The 17,203-nt window shown below is 36.0% G+C and overlaps 1 protein-coding gene across 1 annotated transcript in view; it reads left to right on the plus strand.

Moving 5' to 3' along the window:
* The window catches only part of Eip74EF (Ecdysone-induced protein E74), a 569,772-nt gene that overhangs the window by 94,649 nt on the left and 457,920 nt on the right, over positions 1-17,203 (plus strand).

Raw genomic sequence — 17,203 nt, forward strand, 5'->3', positions numbered from 1 at the left:
TCGGAATAATACTCAAAAAAAGTTCTATTGAAATATATGACATTTTTCAAGGGATTCCTTGTGTGACAGAACAAGTATTGACCAAGATATATCTGAATAATTTGCAAGTTGTACAAAACACACTCATCAAAATAATTTAAAAAAATATGTATCTAACTATGTAACTAGTACTTACAAAAATTTCGGACAATTTATATTCGTGAATTGTAAACTTATCACTGTATATTTGCTATGGGTAGTGAAATACTCAGCATCAATGCTCTCTCATAACATCCCAACGAAAGTAATTCAGGTCACAGTTATGCAATTATTTAAAAAAATCTGTTGAATTCTGTTTTTTCATTAACCAGCTATCTCTCCCCCACGAACGACTTTCAGTAGTGAGTTGAGGATTAGCGCGATTTATGATTTATTCTGTTCCGAAAATCTATAATCGAATACCGGTGCGAATAAATATTATGCCCAACAGAAATAAATTTAAGAAAGAATTGAAGTTCTATGTAACGAACACTATGTTATATTTTAATTATTTACCCAATAATGTTTTCATCTCCTGACCAAAATCCTGTGCTTTCAACTTTTGTTGATGATATTTCTTCCCAGATTTTTATCTAACTGGAAATAACTGTTACTTTTGAATTAATTCAAAGTGATAATTTTTAAAATATACACATCAACATACTATCACAAGCTCATCCAGGCAAACAATTGAAAACTTGTAGTAACTTTCCTGAATAAACTTTACAACTATGTAGTTATTTGGAAGATTTTTCTTGCCCTCGCCCAAAAATAAAAACCTAATTTTTGTAAGAGTCTATTAAACATAGACGAGAGAGACGAGAATCTTTAGCACCTTTCTAATGTCATAAGGTCGGATACAATTTGTGTATATAGAAATTTGCTGCCGGATAAGGGACTCGTATCGTATCGAATGTATCTCTATTTTCTATACAACTGCATTCACTTTTTTTAATTTCGATAACCGGTTGCAGAGTTATTGATGTTTGAATTTGGCACTAAAAATTTCTTAACTCCTCTACTCTATGTCAAATTTTTGTAATAAATATTCATTGGAAAGAGAAATAAAATAGTAACATCTTTTGCAATGGTTAGGTCCTAATTTCAAGGGCATAAAAATATATTATTTTATTTTAATCTCATCATCACACCTTATACATGAAAAATAATTTGAGCATATGCTCAAAATGTTCTCCTTGATTGTTTTTGAGGTAATAACAGCAAAAGTTTCGGTAATTCTGTCTCTGAGTTACCGTATTGGATGCGTTGCCAGGTTGCCTAATATAAACTTTCGGTTTGATGTAGTCCCAAAGGAAAAAAAAAAGACGAATAAACTTTACAACTATGTAGTTATTCGGAATATTTTTCTTGCCCTCGCCCAAAAATAAAAACCTCATTTTTGTAAGAGTCTATAAAACATAGACGAGAGAGACGAGAATCTTTAGCACCTTTCTAATGATTGAGGCAAACCATCAGAAACTCTCTGTTGAATTTAAGTACTCTTCTAGTAGTGCAAAAACTCGAATGAAACTATCACAATACTTAATGAAAAGTCAGTAACACTGTTCACTAGATTTTCACTGTAACAAGTTTTTAAAACCGCTGTTGAAATTATCCAATTTGCTTTTTTGTCTATGTTTATCTGCTTTTCATCAATGTGGCATGGCTCCGGTATTTTGGTTTCAAATGAATGCATTTTGGATACATATCTTTTTTTGAACATCGATTGAAAAAACAAATGTTTCGTTTCAAAGGAGAAAACGCCGTAATTAAATTTCTTGGCTTGGGTTGGATGAACTTGATTGATACCTAAAGAATGTTACTGGAGTTTTATCCCAACACCAAACCGTTATTTTTAATACCTCGACACGTGTTTCAGTCACCAAGTGATCATCTTCAAGACAAAGATTAAAGTTTAATCTTCCTCTTGAAGATTGTTATGTCCCTGTATTTAAAATCTGTAATATCTTCGTAGTACCTGTTATAGGGTTTTTATACAAATACTTAGTTAAGAAACATTTTATTTCTTTGTTGATTTTTATTTTGTATTATAAATTTTTGTTAGGAAACTATCTTTTCATAACTGCAATATCGCATATCATCGCATATATTTGAAATGCTCTATTCTCTGGAAACGAAAGTTTATGGCCCAAAAACAAATGAATATATAGAACAGTGGTCGCCAACCTGTCGATCGCGAGCTACCGATAGCTGGCGGAGGCAATTTTGGTAGCTCTCAGAACGATTTTAATTTAAAAAATACAAACTGCAAAAATCAGAGAAGCTTCTGAAAATTCCACCAAAAAATCTAATTGTCATAATATTAAACATAAACAGCGGCAACGTTGCGGTGAGCGATCTGCCGCTGACACCATCAAGCTAGAATCGGCTAGAACCGACCAGCCGGACCAGCGCGTTAGTGTTCGAGAACTATCTGGATTGCTTTGAACGGGATAAATACGCACGGCGCGGCGACATTGCGCTTAAATTAAAACTGAACGCGTAACCAACGGCCAGCGGTTGGGTTAGTAGAGAACAACAAAAATAATATTGTGGCAAGCAGTTGTAAGAAGGTAAAGACATACCACTTTCATTCGGAATGGGAAGAACAATACTTTTTTACAGAAGTTAAATATAAAAATGTGTGTTTGTTATGTAATACTTCGGTCTCCGTTGATAAAAAAGGAAATATTGAGAGACATCATAAAACTGTACATTCTAATTTTGAAAAATCATTCCCACTACATTCTGCCGCCAGAAAGGAGAAACTGAAACAGTTAAAAAAGCAGTTAATTGGAAACAATCATTATATTTTTAAGAACAGTCGACAAAAATAAGGCTGCAACTGAAGCATCGTACCGTGTGTCCCAGATAATTGAACAAAAAAAGAAACCTTATGAAGATGGGGAAATGATAAAATAGGCATTTTTAGAAGCTGCTGATTCGTTATTTGCCAACTTTAGAAATAAAGACGAGATAGTTTCAGCTATAAAATCTATGCAACTTTCTGCTAATACAATGAGACGTGTAGAAGTAATGAACAATGATATTTTTTTACAGTTAAGAACTGACTTAGATAACTGTGTTTATTTTTCACTTTAACTGGATGAATCAACAGATGTCGTTGACACTGCCCAGATGGCCGTGTTCGTCAGGATGGTTTTTAGTGATTTTACGATTAAAGAAGATCTTTTGAAGTTCATTCCACTGAAAGGACACACTACTGGACATGAGTTGTTTTCTCATTTAAAAAATATTTCTTCCGAGAAAATTCCAATATCGAAAATGGTAGGCTTGACAACCGATGGCGCTCCAGCTATAGTGGGTTGTGATCTGGTGGCGTTATGTCGTAGAGATGAAACTTTTCCGCAATTTATCTGTTATCACTGCATTATCCATCAGCAAGCATTATGTGGAAATTTCCTGAAACTAAACAACGTTATGAAACTGGTGGTAAAAATTGTGAACAAGATTAGAGCTCAAGTGTTACAAAGAAAATTATTCAGAACCTTGGCCGATGAAGTTGACTGTCAATACGGGGACCTACTCCTTCACTCTGAAGTCCGATGGTTAAGTAGAGGACGGGTCCTGAAACGTTTTAATGATGTCCGATCTGGCATAGTTTAATTTTTCGAACAACGCGATGAACCGACTCTGGAACTAGAAAGTTCAATCTGGCTTAGAGATTTTGGTTTTCTCGTGGACATTACAGAGAAATTAAACGAACTTAATTTGCAGCTTCAGGGGAGAGACAAAGAACTAGCGGAAATGATTTCAGATATAAAAGCATTTATCAAAAAGCTGGAGTTTTGGGAACAAAACCTAATTAACAGCGATGCCAAGCATTTTCCTATTCTTTCAGAAAAAATATCTCAAAATCCATTAGAACCCTATGACAACAAATATCATGTAGAAATAATTTCTACCCTGAAGAATAACTTAAAAAATCGTTTTAAGGATTTCAATGAAATGGCTTTAGTAGCGCAGTTTATTGTTTCACCCTTTATGGAAATTGATATCCAACAGTTTGCAACTTGTGTTATGCAGAACTTTGGCGAAGACATCGCTGCAACAGAAATGGAAGTCATTGAGTTTCAAAATGATTTAGCCTTAAAATCGTTAGTCTCAAGTACTGAATGTATCTGGCCTATTGTAACTAAAGACAAATATTCAGTTCTATGCCGTGTTGCCTTGAAAGTGAAACCATTATTCAGTTCAACCTATTTGTGTGAATCTTCTTTTTCCAATATAAAGTTTATTAAGAACAAATATCGCAATCGACTTATAGATAAACATTTGGATAATTGTATTCGAATGGCTGCATCAAATTATACTGCAAACATTAAAAAAATTATCGATGAGGCTGAGTGTCAGCCTTCTCATTGAACGAGCTTTTTTATTCTTCAATGTTTATGTTTATGATAGTGCGTTACTTTTTTGTTGTTATTATTAACTATTTTTGAATCATACGTGACATGCCGTTGTGGCTGGATAAAAGTTTGTGTTTATTTTTCACCTTCGTTTGATAGGTAGGAATGTAGCTATGAACAAGTACGTACTAGTAATATTAGTAATTTTGTTATTAGTTTATTATTAGTACCTATGTATTATGTATTACCAGTTAAATAGTAAAATAAATACATATAATGATAAATTAACTGTGGATTATTTCATTTACGTTGCGTTACGTGGCTTCCGTGTGGGTAGCTCGCTGTTTATTCCAAAATTAACAAAGTAGCTCAACACATTGAAGAGGTTGGCGGCCACTGATATAGAACGACACCACTTAAGAATGTTTCGAGTAGGTACTCGTTATTAAAACTTTTATGGATTAAGACAAAGAATTCGGGCCCAAGTGGTTGATCCTTCTCGACTATATTTATGACCCCAACTATTTTGTCAGTGATGATTGTTCGAGAGTTACTTCGAACACATTTCTTAACCAATGCATTCATTCTGTTCTGGGATTTCGGCCAGGAACTATTTCTCATTCAGGGGTTTCCACCTTGAACTAAACCCGCTTTACAGTCTCCTCGCTGATTAAGAAAAGACTTAGAGTTAGTTACTCGAAGTTACCCTGTAATTTTTTTTTCGTGTTTTGTTTGCCATTGTGTTTTGTTGTTAATAAATTGTGTTATTGATAAACGTTGTGTTCGTCTAAATAATAATTGACCAATCACTAGTCCCGACATTGTAATATCAGTATAGGAACGATTATGAACTGTATTAGTGAGCAGCAATTTATGTTCATTTTGTTCTATTAAACACGTCTGGTGTTTAATCGCATCAGTAAAACTTTGTGAAAGCTGCCTAGCCTTAATTTTTTCACCGTATTCACGCATTTAGTATCCCTTGGTATATTTTTGTCAATACAGGAAATATGCACAAAACAAGTATTGTGTTTTTTGAAAAACGCACATTGCATTATTTTTATTCAACATCAGTCAACTTTTGAATTTATATTGGCATCTCGATAGCGAACCCGATCTCGGCTGTAATGAAGATTTTATCGCCTGTTGCCGTCTTTCGAGAAAATTATTACTCAACCCGAGAACGATTGCCCGGTCGGTGCATCCACTCGAATTACACGCACCGCCGTCATTTCGCCATAAACAATACGAATCCGACGAAGAAAACTAAATGCGATTTCACGTGCATAATCTCGCGCTCGGTAATAAAATCCATAATTTCTAATCTAATGGTCGATTCAATGAAAATTAAATAACACGGCTTTAATCCGTAGAAAGTAAAAAGCGTCGTCGTTCGGAAACTTTCTCTGAGCGGGGTTAATACACCGGCTGGCAGCCTCTGCAATTAGCTGACTTTATCGCGAATAATGGGTATTGCCGCGGAAAAATACCGATGCGGATTAAAGTGGATGGATGCCTGCTTGCCCGACGAGAATCTCTGCTAGTATTTGCGACAGACTAGAGTAATATAACGCTTGGTTAATACCGACAATAAATATTTTCCCAAGTTGTAATGGTCATCCGAATGTACAAGAGGCCAAGAGTGTTCACAAAATACATTACAAAATAGACACTCGGCACGGAACAGGAACAATGAATATTTTTGACAAATGACAGTCATAACCATTTGCATTCCAGCGATGTCACTGTGAGAGCATGGTGTGTGTTCCAGCGGTTCCGCTGGAACACACAGATATTTTCCCAGGTTGTAATGGCCATCTGAATGTACAAGAGGCCAATTGTGTTCACAAAATACATTACAGAATAGACACTCGGCACGGAACAGGAACATTGAATGTTTTTGACAAATGACAGTCATAACCATTTGCATTTCAGCGATGTCACTGTGAGAGCATGGTGTGTGTTCCAGCGGTGTCGCTGGAACACACAGATATTTTCCCAAGTCGTAATGGTCATCCAAATGTACAAGAGTCATACAAAGGTACAGAATAGACACTCGGCACGGAACAGGAACCATGAATGTTTTTGACAAATGACAATCATAACCATTTGCGTTCTACCGATGTCACTGTGACACAATGGTATGTGTTTCAGTGGTTGCGCTGGAACACATACCATGGAACATGTTTTTTGTGCATTTATTACACCTTTTCCCCATTCATGAAGTGTCAGACTTAGCGTTACCAGACTGAGAGAATGTTATAACATTCATGGTGCTTATATAATCTGTAATTTCACTGGCGACATGTTTAAGGAATATAACGCTTGGTTAATATCGACAAAAGATATTTTCGTACGTTGTGATAGTCATCCAAATGTGAAAAACCCAAGTCTGGTCACAAAATAACTTACAGAATTGGTACTCACTCGGCATGGAACAGGAACCATGAACTTTTTTGACAGATGACAATAATCACTTTTTGAATGCCAGATGTATCACCGTGATACCACCTTTAGATACAAGAATTTTTACTCTGTGTCTTAGCTGTTTCGTTGTGTAACCACGTGTTTTTAGTCCATTGAAACCTTCTTTTCATTCATGAAATGTAGGCTGAATGTCAGCCTGGGCGTTACTTGAAAGTTATATCGTTGATGGTTCTCATATAATCTGAAATTATATTGGCGACATACTTGAGGAACACAACGCTTGGTTTATATAGATAAAAAAAAATCCTATGTTACGATAGTGATCAAAATATAAAAAACCTAAGTCTGGTCACAGAATAACTTACAGATAACTTTATCCTAAGGTGGGTTAAAGGGCACGACAGGAGTAAAGGTAATCGCATTGTCAACTCTTCAGCCAAGGAAGCGGCTGATGACTTCGCCTGATGACTTCGACAATTGCGGAACTGGCCAAACGTCAAACCCATGCTCTATCCCTAAAGAGATAGGATGGAATCAAGGGATGCAATCTTGCCAGGATCACCCTGGGCGACCCTGGTGAGCTGGCGCCGAAGAAATATCTACGCTTAACAGTAGGATGGAAAGGACAGGATGGACGATGACCTAGGAGGACAACTCCTATTGTTTATGGGAGGATGTACAATGGGTCACGTGTGGCCTATTCTACAGATACAGATACAGAACTTACAGAATAGGCACTCGGGCGGAACAGGTACCATGAACTTTTTGACAGATGACAAATATCTCCTTCTGTATTCCAGCGGTATCATCGTGATACAACCTTTTGGTACAATAATTTTTACCGTGTGTTACAGTAGTTTCGCTGTTCAACTACGTGTTATTATGCTATTCACATCATTTCTGCAAAAGAAAATTAATGTGAATGTCAGACTGAGCGTTATGGAAAAGTTATGGAATTCATCGTGCTTAAGTGATGTATAAAAATGGCTGGTGATTTATTTCTGTTATGATTATCTGATCTATGATATATCACAGGAGTGTGTTTTACATTGAAAATGCAAAAGAAATCTGTATATAGAACATGGCTGGTTTCAGTTGTAGCTACTGGGACTCATGTGAAAAAATCTGAAATTATAGGATTACTCATTTTGCAGATTATGATATAACTGGAGAAACATCAACAAAATATACCAAAGAAGTGAAGAGACAGAAAAGGAATCAATTTCCTTAGTTTCCATAATCCACAGAATATTACTATGACAAATCAAAAGCAGAGGTGAGCAATTCAAAAAGCAATTTATCCACCATTGGTGAAGGATTATAATGAGCATATGGGATATTTTATGTAGCAATCAGGCTGAACTCCTATTACAAAATGAGTCGAAAAAGCTGGTAATGTGGAATATCAATGCTGCGCTCATAAATAAACTAGCACAAAGAACAATTGATTATGATAATAAAATGATAAGAGAAAACATGCAATGCAACTGCATTGACGTGAATGAAATGGATAAATGACTGTCTTTGATGCAATAAAGTTGCCTTCTGGTTTATACTAATTTTGAAAATAATTTGATAGGGATATCTGATTAACCTAATCCTTTTTTTTTAGTTCTGACCCTCTCCGTGTTTCCGATTCATCTTCAGGATTTTGAATAATTCAAGTGATATTCTATTGGGTCATAAGGTCGGATTCAATTTGTGTATATAGAAATTCGCTGCCGGATGAGGGACTCGTATCATATCGAATGTATCTCTATTTTCTATACAACTGCATTCACTTTTTTGAATTTCGATAACCGTTTGCAGAGTTATTGATGTTTGAATTTGGGACTAGGAATATCTTAACTCCTCCACTCTATGTCAAATTTTTTGTAATAAATATTCATTGGAAAGAGAAATAAAATAGTAACATCTTTTGCAATGGTTAGGTCCTAATTTCAAGGGCATAAAAATATATTATTTTATTTTAATCTCATCATCACACCTTATACATAAAAAATAATTTGAGCATATGCTCAAAAGGTTCTCCTTGATTGTTTTTGAGGTAATAACAGCAAAGTTTCGGTAATTCTGTCTCTGAGTTACCGTATTGGATGCGTTGCCAGGTTGCCTAATATAAACTTTCGGTTTGATGTAGTCCCAAAGGAAAAAAAAAGACGAGTTAAATCCACTGAACGAGCAGGCCATTCCAATGAACCGCGTCTGATTCAAGCAATTTCTTACAGGCCTAACGAAAATGTGGGGTCACACCATCTTGTTGAAAAACAACTCGAATCTGTGGCTGAATGAAGCTTTGAAGAATTTCTTAATGAAAATCGCCAGCCATATTTTTTCTAGATGAATGAGACCACCGATACTATTTTCCAATATTCCTACCCAGCCATTTATTTTCTCATGAGTTTAAGTGTGACCTTCTCGTGAAATATCTCTGATCAATATTGCACTTTTTGGCGATTGACATTTTCCGTTTTGAGGAAAAAATGTATTTGTCACTAAAACAAATATTTTTTATGCAGTTTCGATTGCAATCAAACGATCTGTTTTTACGTCACAAAAAGTACCAAAAGTGATTCATATCATAATTTTGTCCGACTTTGATATTTTGCCCCGTTCAGAAGTTGAGGGGAGGAGAGGACTATTTACGTTCGTATTGTATATGTATAATCAATTTCATCGTCCCTGCAATAATCTTCAGAGAAAAGTAGGCGGGTTAACTTTAAGGTTATCTATTTATCTGAATAATGTCTTGAGTTGATCTTCAATTGAAAAATGTTGTTAAGGTGCGGCAACTACATTCATATATAATGTTTATCAAATGTTATCGCTGCAGTATTTTGTACACTTCGCCATGGTGTATTTTATTTGGGATGTAGCAAATTCTTAGTCATTCATTATATCATATTTCATTTAATTACATTACTGAACCTATATTACTAAACGAATATTGAATATTGGTTGAGGCAATACTATGAGATAATTTCTAAAACAATGAGCGGTTTAATATGAGATTTTATTTATTTAATGAAATGACTAGTTTAGACATTAAGCGACACTAGACTTATCGGGTCTATTCGACATCCTTTTTGAAATGATTCCTTGGCCTCAAAGAAATCTCGAGGGGACAGTGTCCCCTCAGTGTCCACAGTGTCCACATGATTCGTTTCTTCATTGATATTGAAGTTGAAATCTGTTTAAATCTGTTTATAATCTGTTTTTTCGTTAACCAGCTGTCACACCCATGCGAGGGACAACTGTCAGAAGTCGAAACTTGTGCGAGCTAAGGACTTACGAGGTCTTACCTTCTAACTTGTGATTCCTAACACGGGTTGGACGATAGCAAGTGAAAATTGATCGTCCGGCCTGGCGGCTTGAACCACTGGTTCACACAGCGGTCGATAGAGTGAGTGGAGCACCCACGTCAACCCGACCGGCTACCGTCCTAGCCTTTGATCGTCTTCCCAGCGGAAAAAATTAATTGGCCATTTTATACAAGTCGTTTAATAAAAAAAATGTTTTCGTTTGCTTAGCGCACTGCAAATTATCAGATACAGTTCTAGTGCTCAAGTGAAAATCTTTCGTAATCTCATCTGAAACTAGAATGTAGTCAGCCATTTTAGCAATATGTGAAATTGATGTTGTTTCACTCGAGATGAAAAAATTGGATGATGGGGATTCCGTTGTTCTTGAACTTTAAGGTATCAATGAGTAACCTAAGTGTGCTGGAGCTGCTGATATTGTTGGAATATTGGTAATAATCACATCGTTTGCCCTGTTGATGTTAAAACTCTTGAATATACATATATTAAAGTTACCATCATGAATATTTATATTTCAAACTGGAAGAAGACTTCGCTAATGATTTTTTGTTATCTGAGAGAAGCAGTGTTAATATAAAACGTGAAAATATAACTTCGCATCTGGGTTTAGTCAGGTCCAGATCACTATAATCTTCATTCTGCTGAGAACCGAACTAATTTTATTTACCTCATCTCACCGCTTAGACAAGAATAACTTTATGAGCTCTTAAAAGTTGGGTAGGAATAAGCGGTTTTTGATACTCTCCTAAAAATATCACCCCTTTCAATTTTTCACTGGTATATCGTTACTCAGGGACTGCTTGTGACAAATATATTCCAGGAGTAAAGTTTAGTCCGTTATTTTTATCAGTTATTTGAAATATATTTCCCAATATGTTGACTCCTAACATGTCTCCCATTTCAAAATTAAGATCATCACTATCGGGGCAGTGACACCCTGGTTTCTTTATATGCTTCTTATTCTTGTCGATAACTATTGTGATCTTTTTGAATTGAACTATTATAAAACATCACCCTCTGCCCTCTCTATGAAACGACTCACCCTATGAATTAACTTGAATGTCCAAAGTCTATAGAGTCCAAAACGGACTCGTTTCAAATTTTAAAAGGTTGAAAACGGATCCTTGTGGCGGGCACTTCATCGATAGCAATCGAATCAACTAGTTTCAAAGTTCAAAGGGTCGAAAATAGGCCATAGTGAAACCTCATAGCTCAAACGATAGCTGTCAATTTTTTTCGACTCGATCGACTCGATCTAATGTTTGAAGAGCCAAAAACAGAACCTAGAAGCACCTCTTTATCGATTCCTGTCGATTAATTCTAAAAAATTGGTTGAGAAGTCGGAAACGGATCCTTTGGCCACCCTTATCTCGATAAATGTCCATTTAAGAAACAACTTGTTCCATGGTTGTAAATGTCCGACATAAACCTTTGGGACACCCCAACATGAGTGGCTGCCATCTTTCCTACGAATCAACTCGTTTCAAAATTCAAAGAGTTGGAAACGGACCCTTGAGGTAACCCAAAGTCAATAATTGTCGATTTATTCTACGAATTGAGTTCATTGAGGGGGTAAAAACGGATCCTTGATGCACCTCATCATCAGTAAAGGTCGAGTTTTGCTAAAAATTTACTCCTCACAAAGTGAGTAGAGACGTAAGATCAACCCACGAATATCAAAGCGTAATGAGGTTCCCCAAGACGGTGACATGCAAAACCAAGCTTCAATACCGAACAAAGTTCGAATTCTGCGTTTCTGCAGTTTTCAATGCAAGAAGATTGAAAGGTGTAAAGGTTTGAAAATGTACCTTTGTGGCATCGTTGATCTCTGTGGATTTTTGTAAAGAATAAACTCTTTCTAGAGGATGGAATACGGACCACTGTGGTATCCCATCATCGGTAGATGTTTATTTTTCCTTCGTATCGATTCGTTCCAAAGTTTGAAAGATTGGAAACACCCTTGTGGCGTTCCGAAGACGATGAATATTGATTTTCCGTAAGAATTGATTTGTTCCAAATCTTGAACTGTCCAAAATAGATCCTTGATTCACTTAGTTTTCCTCCGATTTCGTATAAAACGGACGCATGAAGCAGATCAACGTCGATGACTCTGGATTTTTCCTAGAATCGATTCGTCATAAAGTCCAAAAGGAACCTTCGAGACACCTCACTATTGATTTTTGATTTCCCATGAAAATGGACCATTTCAAAAGTTTAAAGGGTCGAAAACGGAGCCTTGAGGCACCTCATTTTCAATGGCTGTCGATTTTTCCTTCGAATCGGCTCGTTTCGCGACCTAGGTGATCCCCGGCCGACATGGCGTATCGGTCTTGTCGGCGGATGACCGAGAAAGGTGAAGGAACTCGGTGCTGCGAGGTGGTCGGAGGTGGTTTGGCAGCAGCGCCGCGCGCGTGCATTCGCCGTGAAATGGGTCAACCGCGATAATTTAGCAGGCGCAGCGGCTAGAAGTTCCAATAGTTTCGTAGTTCAGCACCGGCTCGACCGGCTCTCTTCGTCGTAGAGCTGCAGAAGGCGATGCCCTTTCATTCTCATTCTTCATCTCCGGCGTGCCGTTGCTCTCGATGGTGTGGCGTGCTTTACGTTCTATGCTGGAATTTGCGGACAATCGGTGCGAAGTTTTGCTGGTGGGAATGGAATATTTATTTCGGCCCGGGTTAGAATTTCAAAAATAATTTTGAATTTTGGCTTTTACTGGAGAAAAAGTTGAAATCATGGTGACAAAGTGAAATACTCACGAGAGTTTCACAAAACCTTGTTTCATTATGCAAAAACTTTTCTAGACCTGTTTAAAACTGAATCAAACAACTGTAGGGTTATTCCTACAACTATTTAGTCTAGAAACATTTCATTTCTTTATTGATTTTATTTTTGTATTATAACTTCTTGTTAGAAAATTAACTTTCCATAACTCTATTATCGAGCAGTCGTACAAAATGTCCATCTGCTTGGGTTTTTGTGTTAATTCTTTTATTTTAACAGGCGCCACTTGGGATGTTTCTAGTAGGTACTCATGGTTAAAGCTTCTATGCATCAAGACAAGGGCCCAAGTGGTTAACCCTTTGTGAATATATTTATGATCTCGACAATTGCCAGAGTTAACTTCGAACACATGTTTGTCATTTTGTTGATGTTGTTAATAAATTTCTTTATTTGTAAACGCTGCGTCCGACTGATTAATAATTCACCTATCATCAAATTTCACTGGTTCGGACTTCCATTGTCTACTATATAAAATGATTTGAAATCCCTGAAACAAGTAAAAAAGAATAATTAAAAAGAATAGTTGAAAATAACAATTATATTAAGCAACAATAAACCTGAAATGAAATGATAGTGAAATAACCTACAAGTAAAAATATAATAATTGAATAAATAAAAATTGAAAGAATGCAAAAAAGAAAATAATAAAAATAAAAAAGTGTAGAGATTCCAAGTCACGTTAGCTCACGACGTTTCGATTGTTGGTATCTACAATCGTCTTCGGGTGATGACTCCAACATCTAACATCAGCAAGGAAGAACGTAGAGCTCTGAACGGCCTACGTAGAGACAACACCATTAAGATTCTACCTGCAGATAAAGGAAACGCTACTGTGGTAATGGACACCGTTCTCTACGAACAGAAGATCGAAGAGGTTCTGCGGAAGGGACGATACACAAAGATCGTACGGGACCCTACTGCATCAATCGAAAGGAAGTTGTACCAGATTTTGAAAAAAACACCAAGTCTATTTTTCGGACAAGGAAAGATCATGGCTAACACCGCACCATAGTAAGCCCCCTCACTTGTATGGTCTACCCAAAATCCACAAGAAGGACGTTCCGCTTAGACCGATCATCAGCTCCAGAGATTCGGCTACTCAAAACTTGTCTAGATTTTTACTTCCCTTAATACAGTCATCACCCGAAGACGATTGTAGATACCAACAATCGAAACGTCGTGAGCTAACGTGACTTGGAATCTCTACACTTTTTTATTTTTATTATTTTCTTTTTTTGCATTCTTTCAATTTTTATTTATTCAATTATTATATTTTTACTTGTAGGTTATTTCACTATCATTTCATTTCAGGTTTATTGTTGCTTAATATAATTGTTATTTTCAACTATTCTTTTTAATTATTCTTTTTTACTTGTTTCAGGGATTTCAAATCATTTTATATAGTAGACAATGGAAGTCCGAACCAGTGAAATTCATCACGAAACATTGTCATCACCTTCAAACAATCACCTATCATCAGTCACGACACAACAAAAACTCATCTACGAATGATTCCTCTGTAACTCAGAAATGGACATGTGATGAAAAATTATGAAAATACGTCTGTTTTGACAGGGTTCAACATGAAATTCATACCCACCTCCTTGCTGCAGCAAGGGGTTATTTCCAATGTCGAAGAGGGTGGAGTACACATCATTCAGAATATGTTTTATGCCTGTATTAGCTCCATCAAGTTTTCCAAAACTGGTCTATCTATTAATGAGTATTTCTTCAAAATCGATAAAATGTTGAAAAAAGTTAGGTTAGGCCACCAAAACAGACTTTTAAAGCGGTAAAACGCTCCTTTACTACAGCGATGAAACTGACAGCATTGAAATTAAGAACTAGGTGTCATAATTCTTGAGTCTTACGTGACTCTATGGGCCTGGTTGTCCATCATTCTCACAATTTTAATCTCTGTCACTGTCCCAAGCAAATTGAACCAATGGAATTGAATATTCAAATATGATTGTGTTTAAAATATAATAGAACTGATGGATACTTGAGGAATATCCATTAGAACGTATTCAAATAATATGATATAGATAATGTACTGAAAGCTAAAAAATAATTCGGAAGGTCCTAGGTAGCAGTCATCACACCACGTAGCGTAACCTGAGTAAATATGTAAATACTAAACCCAGCGAATTCATTATTTTTCTCATCCGATCGATACCGTAGATTGATGAGGAGAGTGGTGTGATGTCTGCTACCTAGGACCTTCCGAATTATTTTTTACCTTTTACTACATTATCTACATTACTATAATCATTTTTCTTCAATGAAGTCGTTTAACATACTTTTTTTACTTATTTCATTTTCAAGGTTTTAATTTCTCATTTTGTTATTCAATTCTTCTCATTCTGTTTTGTTCATTTAGTGTCTCAGTATTACAAGGTTTATTTGTCGACAATTTGTTGCAATCTATCTCCACAATACAGAAACCATCCAAAGACTTTACTCGATTTAGAGCCACGTATGGTTGTCCTTGAAACAATTTCGAGCCTCAATACACATGTGCGTGGACTTGCATTTTGTGGACAGTGGAAGCCCATGACAAAATTAAAAGTAACATCCTACTTTCATCCGTTCCATAATTGAAACTGTACGCCGTCTCTTCAAAAGTTGATTTCTTTCGTACATTTGAGTTCGACGAAACTGAGGTCAAACAATTTCTGCAATGTAGCCGATAATGTCGTTTACCAATTCTTTCGATACGTCAATGGACCGCAACATATTGGAAGTTGTTGTGAAATAATATGTAAAACGCCGTTTTGTATCTTCAGCCATCTTAAACTTGCATCTTTTTCAAAGTATACTACTATTCGGTCTGTCGGTAGCCAGTCGGTTCGACGTGAGTGCTTTGTTCACTCACTCGAATCGACCGCCGTGTTGGTCGGTGGTCAAGCCCCAGGCTGAACGATCGATTTTCACTTGCTATCCTCCAACCCATGTTAGGAATCACACGTTGAAAGGTAAGACCTCGTTAGTCCTTAGCTCATACAAGTTTCGACTTCTGAGGGTTGGCGTTCGTAGGGGTGCGACAGCTGGTTAACGGAAAAACAGAAACAGATTCTACTAGTCGAACCCTGTCATTTGATAATTATATTGAGGTAGTTGTGAAAAAATTTGTAATCCGCCATTCTGTAGCTGCGGCCATCTTGGATTTACAATGAAACATAATTTATTAAATTGTTTTGTTATCAAAACTAAATATGTGTAACAAATATCAGATCAATCTGTAAACATGAAGGGGGTCAAACTTCAATTACTAAACTTGACCCAAACAAACAGGGAAAGCTAAATGAAACCGTTTAACAACACACTTTGAAGTGATAATTTCACTTGAATGTTTACAAAATCGCGACACGTGTTTCGTTATAAGATAACATCTTCGCGCGTCACAATCTCAATCAGAATAATGCAAACAGTTTTGTGAAGCCCGAAGATGTTTTTGTATATCGAAACACGTGTCGCGGTTTTGTGAACTTTAAAATGGAAATTTCACATTGAAGTATGTTATTTGAATACGTTATGATTGTGACTAAATATTAAAACTTTTGCGTAAATGCTTTTACAGAAATTCACTGGTTTATCTTGATAATATGATTATGTCTCTACTCATTTGAATGAGTACGTGAATTGAATAAAACTCACTAATACAATGAACAGATATAAGAGACCGAACTGGAAAATGAATTGTAACTTCACTGATTCACATAGCCTCGCAAAAATAAGACAAACCTTCAATAAACACTTCTCTTTGATAACAACAATTCATTTATGATATCCAACAAAAGTCTGTTGTGTACACTATTTCAATAGGCTCTCATATAGTCAAGTGATGATGAAATCAAATTGAAGTTAATAGTATCGAACGCTCTATTGAAATCAAGTAAAACCAAAATTATATTTTTGTTTGCATTTGTATTTGCACTTATAATATCGCAATAAAGCAGTTACCAGTTTTGAAACCACGTTTGAGAAAGGAAACGAAAAAATTTTAGGAAACTACCAATTTATAAGGCAAAAATTAAAGTTACTTCAACTACAAGGCATAAAAGTTGAAAGTTGGTTGACATGATTTTTTTCTTTTTTATTAAAGTAGAAATTTAATATATTCAAGAAAAATTAAAATGGGTTTTACAAAAACCGCGACACGTGTTTCGATATACAATAGCTTCCTCAAGCATAAACTTGAGGAAGCATATGCTTGAAGAAGCTATTGTATAGCGAAACACGTGTCGCGGTTTTTGTTAAACCCTTTATAGTGAAAGTCATACAATA

This window comes from Leptinotarsa decemlineata, unplaced genomic scaffold (genome assembly GCF_025532065.1).
Source record: "Leptinotarsa decemlineata unplaced genomic scaffold, Ldec_3_MD MMD2_tig00002974_RagTag_RagTag, whole genome shotgun sequence".
Classification (NCBI taxonomy): Eukaryota; Metazoa; Arthropoda; class Insecta; order Coleoptera; family Chrysomelidae; genus Leptinotarsa; species Leptinotarsa decemlineata.